The following is an 11499-nucleotide window of genomic DNA, read 5'->3' on the forward strand; positions in this document are numbered from 1 at the left end:
CAAAGTCTGGGAGTTCTGGTGCCATTGGTGGTTGGATAAACTAGATCCAGATCCTTCATATATGGTAGCTTAGCTCTCTCCAGAACAGCATTAAGTGTCCCATAAATCCTAGACAGAAAACCCTGTTTATATAAAGAGTATATAGTGGAATGTTCAAAGGGTGTATAATCAAAAGTGGTGGTAGATGACGTAAAAAAAAAATCTGGTTAGTGTTGAACAGTTCCCTCTTAGGGAGGTTATGTTTTTCCTTAGTCATCTATAGATATAAGTTTACCTCTGGTAAAAAGTTGTGTAAAGAGCAAAGCTTATAGGAGATCCACCAAGCAAATGTATGTGCTTGGAGTCCAGGATGGAAAGCAGGGTTACCTAGAATATATTCTAGCGGGGAGTTGTCAGACTTTAAAGAGGACTTAAACATGACTGATTGCCAGAGCAGCAGCGAATAATGGCATAAGAGGGATCTTATGCGGACAATAGGCAGTAGTGGGAGTCAGGACCAAATCAAGGCCCTCCAAGTATACAGGGAAACAATGATTGCTCCAAAAGATATCCACAGAGGATATCCACAGATATCCAAAAGATATCCACAGCCCTTGGTTGAAGGCGTGTCGGGAACAGTTGTGCCAATCGGGCCGCCTTATAATATTAAAGGAAGTCAGGAACTGAAAGGCCTCCCTGGGACTTGTGGCAGCACATTGCTTGCCGAGATATACGAGGATGCTTAACAGCCCATATGAACTTCAGGAACTCTGCTTGCAAAACATTCTGAATCAGTACTGGGTACCGGTCAGGGAGGGTTCTAAATAAGTAAAGAAGTCTGGGGAGGATCACCATTCTAATAATGTGATTCCTGCCTATCCAGGAAACTGGGAGGGATCTCCAGTCCTGGAGCTCCTCTTTAATTTTGTAATAAAGAAGATAGTTTGTTTTATATACTGTATCTAATCTACTAGGCAATGATATTCCCAGGTATGGGATGTAGTTATGTTTGATCTGGAATGGGAACTTTTGCGATAGGGGAGATCTAACCTGGGGTGGGGTATTACAAAGAAGGAGCTCCGATTTAGAATGATTGATAGAGAGCCCCGAGACTGCGTAGAAAGAGTCCAACACCTTCTACAGGGATGGGAATGACAGGATGGATTTAGTGAGGGAGAGGAGGTCGTCAGCAAAGAGATTTAATTTATGCTCAGTGTTACCCACAGAAAGACCAGTGATATCAGGATTAGATCTGATATAAATAGCAAGGGGTTCCATTGCAAGAGCAAATAAAGCCGGGGACAAGGGCGGCCCTGATGCGTACCCCTCTGGATCAGAATGGGTGAAAAAATAGTCGCCGGGAGTTTCAAGTAGGCTTCAGGTGTTTGATTGAAGATTAAACTGCCCTCAAAAAAGATCCCCTGATGCCCATAGTGCCGAGAACCCGTGAGAGATAATCCCATGCCACTGTGTCAAAGGCTTTTTCAATATCAAGGGCTAAGATTGCTAGTGGGGTATGAGTCCTATTTGCCTCTTGATCGAAGTTCAAGATTTTTGGGATGTTATCTGGCGCTTTCCTACCTGGTATAAAGCCAACTTGATCTTTATGTACAAGTACTGGCAACAATCGGTTATGTCGGCTAGACAAAATAGAGGTGAAGATTTTGTTATCTAAATTGAGGGAGATCGGTCTGTAATTAGAGGGCACCAGGGGGTCTCTATTTGGTTTAGGTATTACAGTAATCTTAACAGAGAGGAACTCTGGTGGGGCATAGCTCCTTGTAAAAGATGGTTGCAATAATGGACTCTGTGGGATCAGTAGGGGGGGGGTGAATTGTTTATAATAAAGTGCTGACTGAGAGACCGGGGCCTTACCCACCTTTAAGGCTTTGATGGTGTATTCTACCTCCTCTGCGGTGACCACTCCGTTAAGACTAGCTAGTGCGTCAGGAGATACCTGAGGGAGCGAGATTTCAACTGACGGGCCAGCAATTTATCTGGTTTGTTGGCATACTTATTATAGTAGGAGGCTGTCCATCAGAGAGCCTTTTCAGTATTATGGGAAAGCAGCATTTTTACCTGCAACTTAGTGTCCTTTTCAGCTTTATGAAGGTACAGTGACGGAGCCATTTGATGTGCTCGGATCAGTCTACACAGTTTAGATTCAAAAGCAATCTGAGTGGAATTCCGTTCCCTTTTAGGTCGGGACACCACTACTGTAAGTTTCCCTTTGCATGAAAGCCTTAGGAGTAAGCCATATTAACATAGGGTCTACCTCTGGAGTGACTTTCTCGGTAAAGAAGGTCCACGGCTCAGCCTGGAGCTGATCATGTATAGTGGGGCGAGTTAAGAAAGACTCATTCAGCCTCCAGGAAAATGGAGTGTAGCCCAGACCCGAGAAGGCAAACTCTGCGAGAGCCACACCATGATTGGACCATGGAGACACAATATGCCTGGAGTATAGCAAGTATGGCAAACAAGAGGCCAAGATCATATTGATACGAGTATACAAATGGTGGGCCGGAGAATAGTAACTATAACTCCTTCGGGGGACATTATGTTCTCTCCGCGTGAGAGGGTAGAGATTCAAAAACCTGGTGTACGTGGGCTGAGTGGAAAGATGGATGAGGGGGAGGGGAAGAGCGATCCAAAAGGGGATTGATGACAAAATTGAAGTCCCCACACCATAGAAGGGATTCAATAAGCAATTTAATATTACAGAAAAGGAAATGGGGTTGTCAGTTGGGGCATAGACATTGACTATACATAAGATATCAGACCAAAAGGTACCCACCAAAATTACCATCAGGGTCTATAATAGACTGAGATATAGAGAATGGGAATGAGTTTCTAAGCATTGTAGCCACACCCCAGCTTTTAGAACGATACATGGAGGAAGTATTTCAGGTGAGAATTGGTAGTGAAGGGCAACTCATGGAGGCAGACGACGTCTGGCGCATGTTTCAGGTAAGTGGAAAATGCCATTTTGCATGTCTGCGGGGAGTTAAATCCCCTTACGTTATGGGTTAGGATCTTACACATGATAGAATAATAAGGAAAGTTGTATAGTTACGAGAGAGCGCCCGACGACGCCACCCGCAGGGGTCCCCATGCCAAAAATGACCAGTGACTACCCAATATAGGGACAGAAAAAAACCCTAGGGAAAAAGTAAAACAAATAGTAGGTAACCTGGTGCTCGACAGCATATAACAGAGGAAAAAAATTGTTCCAAGCCTGGCAGAATATAGGACATGAGCCAGATGGGGGGGGGGGGGGGGTGCCGAGGGACTTGCCTTTCACAGGCCCTACGCCAGATAGCCCTAATGTAGGGTGCAACATGAAAGTCCATCACGCCAAATCCCTGTGAAAAATTGGGGATTTGTCTAATGAGAAAAAGAAAAAGGGGGAAAAAAGAAAAAAAAAAACTGTAATGAATGGAATCACTTGCAACGGGTGTCGTGAGCAGAACAGTCCCACCATCCTTGTAGTCGTGAAGAGGCAGTAGACGATCCTCAATGAGTATGCCTCAGGGGGCAGGTGAACGAAGTGTAGAGGAAGCGGCAACTGGTTCCCTTGTCCATACCCTGGCCAGTCTCGGCGGTAGGTGTTGATGACTGCTCTATCGGTATCCCAGAACCTTGGAGAACCTCACAACCTTCAGACAGTGAGTGCACCGTATGGGTACGGGAGTACAGTTGGAAGGAGAGGGCAAAAAACAACCCCCATCTATGGCGCCCTTGCGCCTTTTGTAATGCTTGTGTTATCGGTCTCATCTCCCTGCGTCTCCGGAGTGTAGACGGTGCCAGATCAGCATATAAATGAACTGAGGAGGGGAGTCCGGTTAAGGTGGTCAAATTCCGAGCTGCCGCCAAAATCTTGTCTCTCTCCTCCGGATAATAAAACTTCAGTACAACATCTCTCGGGAGCTCCGAGGCTCGGGACTTTCCCAAGGCCCTATGCACTCTGTCCATTCCGAGCTGGCTTGTATCAGCTTGAGGAAGCGGGGCTGCAAACAAAGTGAGCAGGGTAGCAGATAGGTCGGTGAAAGTCTCTGGGAGGCCCTTGACCCTCAAATTGCCTCTGCATGACCTATTTTCTAAGTCTTCAATTTTCAGCTCAAGGACGGCTAACTGGGCCGCATGGGAGTTGATGTCCTCCCTGTCTGCACCAATGGCATCTAAGATATCATCTGTCCTCGTCTCCAGGTCAGACACCCTGTTTCCTAAGTCTTGGATTTGGCGGGTAAATTCCGCCACGGCCTGCGAGAGTTCATTACGGAACAGAGAGGCAAAGTTCTTGTACAAATCTGTCTGACCTTGGTCTGGAGTGTCTGGAAGACAGGAGACCACTTCTAGTGGAAGAGGCAGGGCTTGCAGGAGACTCCACAGGGTCCGCCATGATGGAGTGCCTGGTGAGTCAGAATATCTCCGGTAGCGTCTGCGATGGAGCTGGGGTGCACGAGTTTTTGTCTTGCCTTTGGTGCGGGTCATCCTCGGGGTCCCCTGTGTAAGAAAGGAGTGCTAGTGGAGCCGTGAAAACGGCGCTAAGAACGGGATTACTTCGGCGTGAGGAGCAGAGCTCACAGAAGCATGACCTCCTCGTGAGCTGCACACATGTGCCTCCAGTGAGCACATATTTATAACCGATTTGTGAATAATGATGTGTGGTTGTAGGACAACCCCCTTAATTTTAATCATTAGTTTTATTGTGGTTATTATCAGAAACAGCTTTTGATTGCAGTTTATGAGTAAGAAGATGTGCATGATGGAAAGCATCATCCAGACATGTTTGGCATACTACATAAGGTCAGTTATGTTCTATTGTGGATAAGTTACAGGTCCGAATACAATGTGAACATGTGTAAAGTGAATGTCATATATAATCCCTTGCATATACATAAAATGATAAACTTCTGGCTGTCTGCAGTCACCACTGGGGAGAATAGGATCGTACTACCTATTGTTTTATCTATATTCAATATTTCTCATGAGAATTTAGCAAATGTCAGAATTTCAATCTCATCAATAGTGGGAAAGTGAAGTGTGCAAATGTTAGAACTCTGTACTGGAGAAGGAAAGGTTGGCAAAATAGATCATAGATGTGTTGCACTGAGAAACCGTGCCAGGAATCCAGGAAACCATGGGGGCTTGTTTGACATGACATTGGTAGCCAGGGATAAGGGTGTAGAGAACAACTGCAGCTCCAAAATTATGAAACCTGTGTTTGGACCGTTTAAAGATCAGTTTCTATATTTGTGTACATGAAAACAATGTTTTTCAGGTCTGAACTAGATCCTTCATCAGGTTAATACTCATCAGTAGGGATGAGCGAACCCGAACTGTATAGTTCGGGTTCGTACCGAATTTTGGGGTGTCCGTGACACGGACCCGAACCCGGACATTTTCGTAAAAGTCCGGGTTCGGGTTCGGTGTTCGTCGCTTTCTTCGCGCTTTTGTGACGCTTTCTTGGCGCTTTTTGAAAGGCTGCAAAGCAGCCAATCAACAAGCGTCATACTACTTGCCCCAAGAGGCCATCACAGCCATGCCTACTATTGGCATGGCTGTGATTGGCCAGAGCACCATGTGACCCAGCCTCTATTTAAGCTGGAGTCACATAGCGCCGCCCGTCACTCTGCTCTGATTAGCGTAGGGAGAGGTTGCGGCTGCGACAGTAGGGCGAGATTAGGCAGATTAACTCCTCCAAAGGACTTGATTAACTGATCGATCTGCAGCTGTGGATCATTGAGCTGCTGATCCTCAATTGCTCACTGTTTTTAGGCTGCACAGACCGTTTGTCAGTCTCATTTTTCTGGGGTGATCGGCGGCCATTTTGTGTCTTGTGGTGCGCCAGCACAAGCTGCGACCAAGTGCATTTAACCCTCAATGGTGTGGTTGTTTTTTGGCTAAAGCCTACATCAGGGTGAAGCTGTGACACCAAGTGCATTTAACCAGCAATAGTCTGTTCATTTTTTGGCCATATACAAAATCAGGGGCAAGCTGCGCCTGTCACCAAGTGCATTTAACCCTCAATGGTGTGGTTGTTTTTTGGCTAAAGCCTACATCAGGGTGAAGCTGTCACACCAAGTGCATTTAACCAGCAATAGTCTGTTCATTTTTTGGCCATATACAAAATCAGGGGCAAGCTGCGCCTGTCACCAAGTGCATTTAACCCTCAATGGTGTGGTTGTTTTTTGGCTAAAGCCTACATCAGGGTGAAGCTGTCACACCAAGTGCATTTAACCAGCAATAGTCTGTTCATTTTTTGGCCATATACAAAATCAGGGGCAAGCTGCGCCTGTCACCAAGTGCATTTAACCCTCAATGGTGTGGTTGTTTTTTGGCTAAAGCCTACATCAGGGTGAAGCTGTCACACCAAGTGCATTTAACCAGCAATAGTCTGTTCATTTTTTGGCCATATCCCAGTCTAATTCTGTCACTAAATCCATACCGGTCACCCAGCGCCTAAATACTAGGCCTCAAATTTATATCCAGCTAAATCTGTCCCTAGTGCTGTAGCTGGGCGAGTTATTTAGTGTCCGTTCAAGCACATTTCTTGTTCTGGGTTGAAATACAATTCCCAATTTAGCAATTTCATAATTTAGTGGTTCCTGCTATATCAGAGCTCTTTGAAATCTATCCCAAAAAGGGTATATAATATTGAAGGTGCACATAGGGTCATTCAGAGTAACTTCACACACACCCGCTACTGTGTATTTCCAAGTCTAATTCTGTCACTAAATCCATACCGGTGACCCAGCGCCTAAATACTAGGCCTCAAATTTAATTCCCTCTAAATCTCTCGTTACCCACCGCTGTACTGTTGTTGCTGGGCAAGATATTTAGTGTCCGTCAAAGCACATTTTTTGTTCTGGGTTGAAGTACAATTCCCAATTTAGCAATTTCATAATTTAGTGGTTTCTGCTATATCAGAGCTATTTGAAATCTATCCCAAAAAGGGTATATAATATTGAAGGTGCACATAGGGTCATTCAGAATAACTTCACACACACCCGCTACTGTGTATTTCCAAGTCTAATTCTGTCACTAAACCCATACCTGTCACCCAGCGCCTAAATACTAGGCCTCAAATTTAAATCCCTCTAAATCTCTCGTTACCGTTGTCCTGTTGTAGCTGGGAAAGTTATTTAGTGCCCGTCAAAGCACATTTTTTGTTCTGGGTTGAAGTACAATTCCCAATTTAGCAATTTCATAATTTAGTGGTTCCTGCTATATCAGAGCTATTTGAAATCTATCCCAAAAAGGGTATATAATATTGAAGGTGCACATAGGGTCATTCAGAATAACTTCACACACACCCGCTACTGTGTATTTCCAAGTCTAATTCTGTCACTAAATCCATACCGGTGACCCAGCGCCTAAATACTAGGCCTCAAATTTAATTCCCTCTAAATCTCTCGTTACCCACCGCTGTACTGTTGTTGCTGGGCAAGATATTTAGTGTCCGTCAAAGCACATTTTTTGTTCTGGGTTGAAGTACAATTCCCAATTTAGCAATTTCATAATTTAGTGGTTTCTGCTATATCAGAGCTATTTGAAATCTATCCCTAAAAGGGTATATAATATTGAAGGTGCACATAGGGTCATTCAGAATAACTTCACACACACCCGCTACTGTGTATTTCCAAGTCTAATTCTGTCACTAAACCCATACCTGTCACCCAGCGCCTAAATACTAGGCCTCAAATTTATATCCAGCTAAATCTGTCCCTAGTGCTGTAGCTGGGCGAGTTATTTAGTGTCCGTTCAAGCACATTTCTTGTTCTGGGTTGAAATACAATTCCCAATTTAGCAATTTCATAATTTAGTGGTTCCTGCTATATCAGAGCTCTTTGAAATCTATCCCAAAAAGGGTATATAATATTGAAGGTGCACATAGGGTCATTCAGAGTAACTTCACACACACCCGCTACTGTGTATTTCCAAGTCTAATTCTGTCACTAAATCCATACCGGTGACCCAGCGCCTAAATACTAGGCCTCAAATTTAATTCCCTCTAAATCTCTCGTTACCCACCGCTGTACTGTTGTTGCTGGGCAAGATATTTAGTGTCCGTCAAAGCACATTTTTTGTTCTGGGTTGAAGTACAATTCCCAATTTAGCAATTTCATAATTTAGTGGTTTCTGCTATATCAGAGCTATTTGAAATCTATCCCAAAAAGGGTATATAATATTGAAGGTGCACATAGGGTCATTCAGAATAACTTCACACACACCCGCTACTGTGTATTTCCAAGTCTAATTCTGTCACTAAACCCATACCTGTCACCCAGCGCCTAAATACTAGGCCTCAAATTTAAATCCCTCTAAATCTCTCGTTACCGTTGTCCTGTTGTAGCTGGGAAAGTTATTTAGTGCCCGTCAAAGCACATTTTTTGTTCTGGGTTGAAGTACAATTCCCAATTTAGCAATTTCATAATTTAGTGGTTCCTGCTATATCAGAGCTATTTGAAATCTATCCCAAAAAGGGTATATAATATTGAAGGTGCACATAGGGTCATTCAGAATAACTTCACACACACCCGCTACTGTGTATTTCCAAGTCTAATTCTGTCACTAAATCCATACCGGTGACCCAGCGCCTAAATACTAGGCCTCAAATTTAATTCCCTCTAAATCTCTCGTTACCCACCGGTGTACTGTTGTTGCTGGGCAAGATATTTAGTGTCCGTCAAAGCACATTTTTTGTTCTGGGTTGAAGTACAATTCCCAATTTAGCAATTTCATAATTTAGTGGTTTCTGCTATATCAGAGCTATTTGAAATCTATCCCTAAAAGGGTATATAATATTGAAGGTGCACATAGGGTCATTCAGAATAACTTCACACACACCCGCTACTGTGTATTTCCAAGTCTAATTCTGTCACTAAACCCATACCTGTCACCCAGCGCCTAAATACTAGGCCTCAAATTTAAATCCCTCTAAATCTCTCGTTACCGTTGTCCTGTTGTAGCTGGGAAAGTTATTTAGTGCCCGTCAAAGCACATTTTTTGTTCTGGGTTGAAGTACAATTCCCAATTTAGCAATTTCATAATTTAGTGGTTCCTGCTATATCAGAGCTATTTGAAATCTATCCCAAAAAGGGTATATAATATTGAAGGTGCACATTGGGTCATTCAGAATAACTTCACACACACGCTTCTGTGCATTTCCAAGTCTAATTCTGTCACTAAATCCATACCGGTGACCCAGCGCCTAAATACTAGGCCTCAAATTTAATTCCCTCTAAATCTCTCGTTACCCACCGCTGTACTGTTGTTGCTGGGCAAGATATTTAGTGTCCGTCAAAGCACATTTTTTGTTCTGGGTTGAAGTACAATTCCCAATTTAGCAATTTCATAATTTAGTGGTTTCTGCTATATCAGAGCTATTTGAAATCTATCCCTAAAAGGGTATATAATATTGAAGGTGCACATAGGGTCATTCAGAATAACTTCACACACACCCGCTACTGTGTATTTCCAAGTCTAATTCTGTCACTAAATCCATACCGGTGACCCAGCGCCTAAATACTAGGCCTCAAATTTAATTCCCTCTAAATCTCTCGTTACCCACCGTTGTACTGTTGTTGCTGGGCAAGATATTTAGTGTCCGTCAAAGCACATTTTTTGTTCTGGGTTGAAGTACAATTCCCAATTTAGCAATTTCATAATTTAGTGGTTTCTGCTATATCAGAGCTATTTGAAATCTATCCCTAAAAGGGTATATAATATTCAAGGTGCACATTGGGTCATTCAGAATAACTTCACACACACACGCTTCTGTGCATTTCCAAGTCTAATTCTGTCACTAAATCCATACCGGTCACCCAGCGCCTAAATACTAGGCCTCAAATTTATATCCCGCTGAATTTGAATACAATACATTGGGCCAAATAATATATTTGTTGTTGTGGTGAACCATAACAATGAGAAAAACATCTAGTAAGGGACGCGGACGTGGACATGGTCGTGGTGGTGTTAGTGGACCCTCTGGTGCTGGGAGAGGACGTGGCCATTCTGCCACATCCACACGTCCTAGTGTACCAACTACCTCAGGTCCCAGTAGCCGCCAGAATTTACAGCGATATATGGTGGGGCCCAATGCCGTTCTAAGGATGGTAAGGCCTGAGCAGGTACAGGCATTAGTCAATTGGGTGGCCGACAGTGGATCCAGCACGTTCACATTATCTCCCACCCAGTCTTCTGCAGAAAGCGCACAGATGGCGCCTGAAAACCAACCCCATCAGTCTGTCACATCACCCCCATGCATACCAGGGAAACTGTCTCAGCCTCAAGTTATGCAGCAGTCTCTTATGCTGTTTGAAGACTCCGCTGGCAGGGTTTCCCAAGGGCATCCACCTAGCCCTTCCCCAGCGGTGAAAGACATAGAATGCACTGACGCACAACCACTTATGTTTCCTGATGATGAGGACATGGGAATACCACCTCAGCATGTCTCTGATGATGACGAAACACAGGTGCCAACTGCTGCGTCTTTCTGCAGTGTGCAGACTGAACAGGAGGTCAGGGATCAAGACTGGGTGGAAGACGATGCAGGGGACGATGAGGTCCTAGACCCCACATGGAATGAAGGTCGTGCCACTGACTTTCACAGTTCGGAGGAAGAGGCAGTGGTGAGACCGAGCCAACAGCGTAGCAAAAGAGGGAGCAGTGGGCAAAAGCAGAACACCCGCCGCCAAGAGACTCCGCCTGCTACTGACCGCCGCCATCTGGGACCGAGCACCCCAAAGGCAGCTTCAAGGAGTTCCCTGGCATGGCACTTCTTCAAACAATGTGCTGACGACAAGACCCGAGTGGTTTGCACGCTGTGCCATCAGAGCCTGAAGCGAGGCATTAACGTTCTGAACCTGAGCACAACCTGCATGACCAGGCACCTGCATGCAAAGCATGAACTGCAGTGGAGTAAACACCTTAAAACCAAGGAAGTCACTCAGGCTCCCCCTGCTACCTCTTCTGCTGCTGCCGCCTCGGCCTATTCTGCTGCTGCCGCCTCGGCCTCTTCCTCCGCCTCTGGAGGAACGTTGGCACCTGCCGCCCAGCAAACAGGGGATGTACCACCAACACCACCACCACCACCTCCGTCACCAAGCGTCTCAACCATGTCACACGCCAGCGTTCAGCTCTCCATCTCACAAACATTTGATAGAAAGCGTAAATTCCCACCTAGCCACCCTCGATCCCTGGCCCTGAATGCCAGCATTTCTAAACTACTGGCCTATGAAATGCTGTCATTTAGGCTGGTGGACACAGACAGCTTCAAACAGCTCATGTCGCTTGCTGTCCCACAGTATGTTGTTCCCAGCCGGCACTACTTCTCCAAGAGAGCCGTGCCTTCCCTGCACAACCAAGTATCCGATAAAATCAAGTGTGCACTGCGCAACGCCATCTGTAGCAAGGTCCACCTAACCACAGATACGTGGACCAGTAAGCACGGCCAGGGACGCTATATCTCCCTAACTGCACACTGGGTAAATGTAGTGGCAGCTGGGCCCCAGGCGG

The sequence above is a fragment of the Bufo gargarizans genome, chromosome 1, assembly GCF_014858855.1.
Source record: "Bufo gargarizans isolate SCDJY-AF-19 chromosome 1, ASM1485885v1, whole genome shotgun sequence".
Lineage (NCBI taxonomy): Eukaryota > Metazoa > Chordata > Amphibia > Anura > Bufonidae > Bufo > Bufo gargarizans.